The following is a 3,090-nucleotide window of genomic DNA, read 5'->3' on the forward strand; positions in this document are numbered from 1 at the left end:
AAGATTCCATTGTTCATTAACTGTTGTTTTACAATCAAATGCCCATTTATTTCTTAAACTTCTTGTGAATGCCAGTACGCCTGAATTCTGATCGCTCCTCTAAATACTCTTGAGTACACATTTCTTTAAAGGCGCTGTCCTGGTACCAAAGCATTAGGCAATTCTTCAGTGATTTATTTTCTTTCCTGCATGCCCACGACATTGACACAGTCCTACCGGCACAACACTCAGTAAAATCTTGCACTTCTTTCACACACTTCTGCTTTGCTTTATCACGCATCTTTTTCGGTATGAGGATTTCCTGTTCCACTTTTCTCAGCGATCGATTGTCTGGATCGCCGACACCAGCTGGGCCGCCTCCAAGGTTTGGAGCAACAACACCAGTAGTAGGAACACCTACACTATTAGTTTCATCACTAACAGGAGCCATGGCATATAAACTGTGAGCGTATTTCACCTAAATGTTGCTATTAATGGCAAACAAGAACACAGAATTCTCAAGATACACCGTTATCTTATCAGCCTTGAGTTGCATTAAAGACACTCTTCAGTATATTATCAGTCCTAGTCCCACTTGGACTTCTTTGCAGGCGCTCTAGCAATGCTATGATCTTCGGATGCACTGTACATCTTGTTTTCTTCAGTTGCATGAAGATATGCAATGTATGCAACACATCCACTAATGGTAAGGAGTCCAAAGGCCATAATATATTTATTCTGTAACAAAACCGATAACATGATTTAGCTGTTTGCAAATACTGAGACACGTATCAACACACACACACAAAAAAGTCGCAGCACTAACATTTTCCCATACTTGGTTCTCATGTCTGCCAGGTATAAACCTAAGTTCTAAACAGCACTACCTGCAGCTGGCTAGGCAAGCATACTGTTTAATAATGAAAGTGTCAATGACACTATAGCTCACCTTGGGTGCAATAGAAGAGGGAAATTATATTTAAGATTTGGTAAGTGTTTCATTTATTGTCATTATTCCCTGTTTTATACTAATAGAAATTTCACTGCTTTGTTTCAGGGTTAGTTTTGATGCTAAAATAAATGTTTCAGATCTGAAAGTCTGAAATCTGGGCGAGAGATGGCGCTATGCCTAAATGGTCGCCATTTTGGTTTTTGATTATCGTGTAAATAAAAGCAATAAAATATTCCAGTCAAAATTACAGTAACGAAGAATCTAAAACACAATATTACAATTACAAAATAATCACGTCTGATGGCTGACCGTAGCCTTGCACGTTTTGGTTAGATGGGTTCGCGGCCCACTGTTTCTGACAGGCAGTGCGAGTTTAGCGCTGGAGACCAGTCTACTTCCTGGCTAGCATTGGTTTATAATTTTATGACATAATGGCGATGTCACGTGCCGATAGAAACGGCTGTGATTGGCCATTTGTAAAGTGTCGCCGGCGACAGTCGCTGGAAAATAGAAACGTTTCTAAATATTTTTGTCGTCGAGGTTGTCGTCGGTCGTCGTCGCGTCAGTGTGCAATGGCTCATAGGAAACAATAGTTACTAATTTTCTGAAAAGTCGTTTGTCGTTACGGTCGGTCGTAAACCGACCAGGCTCTCCGACTGTTACACGGCGGAGAACACACCTCTCGCCACGTAGTGTTAAGCGAGATGGGAACTTGTGGCTAGGTCGGTCGTTGTCGCTGCAGTGTGTCTTGGCCTTTACCCGACTGCAACGGCCTGCTCAGTGCCCTAATTTCTAAACAGCACCGTCAATGGGTAGCTCCAAGAAACGGTATTGCTAGGGTTAGAATTATAGACAAATTATAGACGAATTATAGACACTCCGTCGCACAGCCTGGTCGGGCTACGTCAATGGGTTACTACTGCACTGGTTAAGGAATAAAACACCCTCATAATTCATGGAATGCAATAATTACAGGACGTATAAACAGCTCTGGATTGACCGCTCTAAACAATGTTGTCGTTGTAGTTGATCTCAATCCTGGATCAGCGTATTCTCCTGGTATCGCCGACTTCGGTGAACTTGAACTTGAAGTTGATGTTGAACTTGAAGTATTGTTAGCATGTGGTGAAGAATTCCCGACACACGGTTTTGTTCTTGGCATTGACTCGGTGGTAGTGAAATATTCCAATGAATTCACAAAAACGGTTATATATGTGACTGTGAACAGTCACATAGAATGGTGTGGTAACTAGTAACACGAGTTACTCTGCAGTTACCAGCCACAAATGGCCGAACAATTTTGGTGTTGATGCTGTATCCTACTGCCCTCTAGCGTCGATGTGAAGACATTGCAGAAAGAAATATCACTTTTTATATAAACATTTGATACGGGCATTCTAATATCACATTTCTTGTGATATCAATATGCTATATTCATAAATATATTTGGTATAAATATATTCATAAATATATGGTTTTAAGATATTAAAAAAAATATTAAAAATATTTAAGATATTAGAAAGAAGCCTGAACATATTTCAAACACATAAATGACCAACCGGTCGCTGTGGCTACACCACCTGACGGAATGTCACAACTACACGACAAGACCAATTTTACTTCTAATGATTTCTAGACGTCCACGAGTCAACTAACTTGCGTGCATAATGCAAAATATTGCACTCTAGTACCGAATTTCAGCGAAAACAAAATAAAAAAAGGCCTTTTCTGGGGGCGAAATAGTGTAATTTGCGGTGAACAACTTGTAAAGGCTTGCTGTTGTATACATGTATATTGTTATAGTTCAGTGAGCAGAACAGGTAGCAGATGTAGTGCTTGCAAAACTGCTTGCTGAGCATGTAGAGAGCGAGCGGGTGGACGCAGGAGAAAGGATAGCCGGAAGGCGACGATGCGAAAGTAGTGCTAGCATTGGTTGTAGTCGCGATAGAGCTCTGTGTGGGATGAAGGTGAACCAGAGCGTGTACGCGTAGGTAGATGTGACGCGGTACCCACAGCAGATTGACGCAGAAGATGAGAACCATGCATGCAAGCGACCTCCTTCCTTGCCTCCACCTGCAAGAGAGAGAGGAGGGTGTAATAGAGAGGAGGGTGTGATAGAGAGGAGGGTGTGATAGAGAGGAGGGTGTGATAGAGAGGAG

The sequence above is a fragment of the Priapulus caudatus genome, unplaced genomic scaffold, assembly GCF_000485595.1.
Source record: "Priapulus caudatus unplaced genomic scaffold, Priapulus_caudatus-5.0.1 Scaffold14, whole genome shotgun sequence".
Taxonomy (NCBI): domain Eukaryota; kingdom Metazoa; phylum Priapulida; class Priapulimorpha; order Priapulimorphida; family Priapulidae; genus Priapulus; species Priapulus caudatus.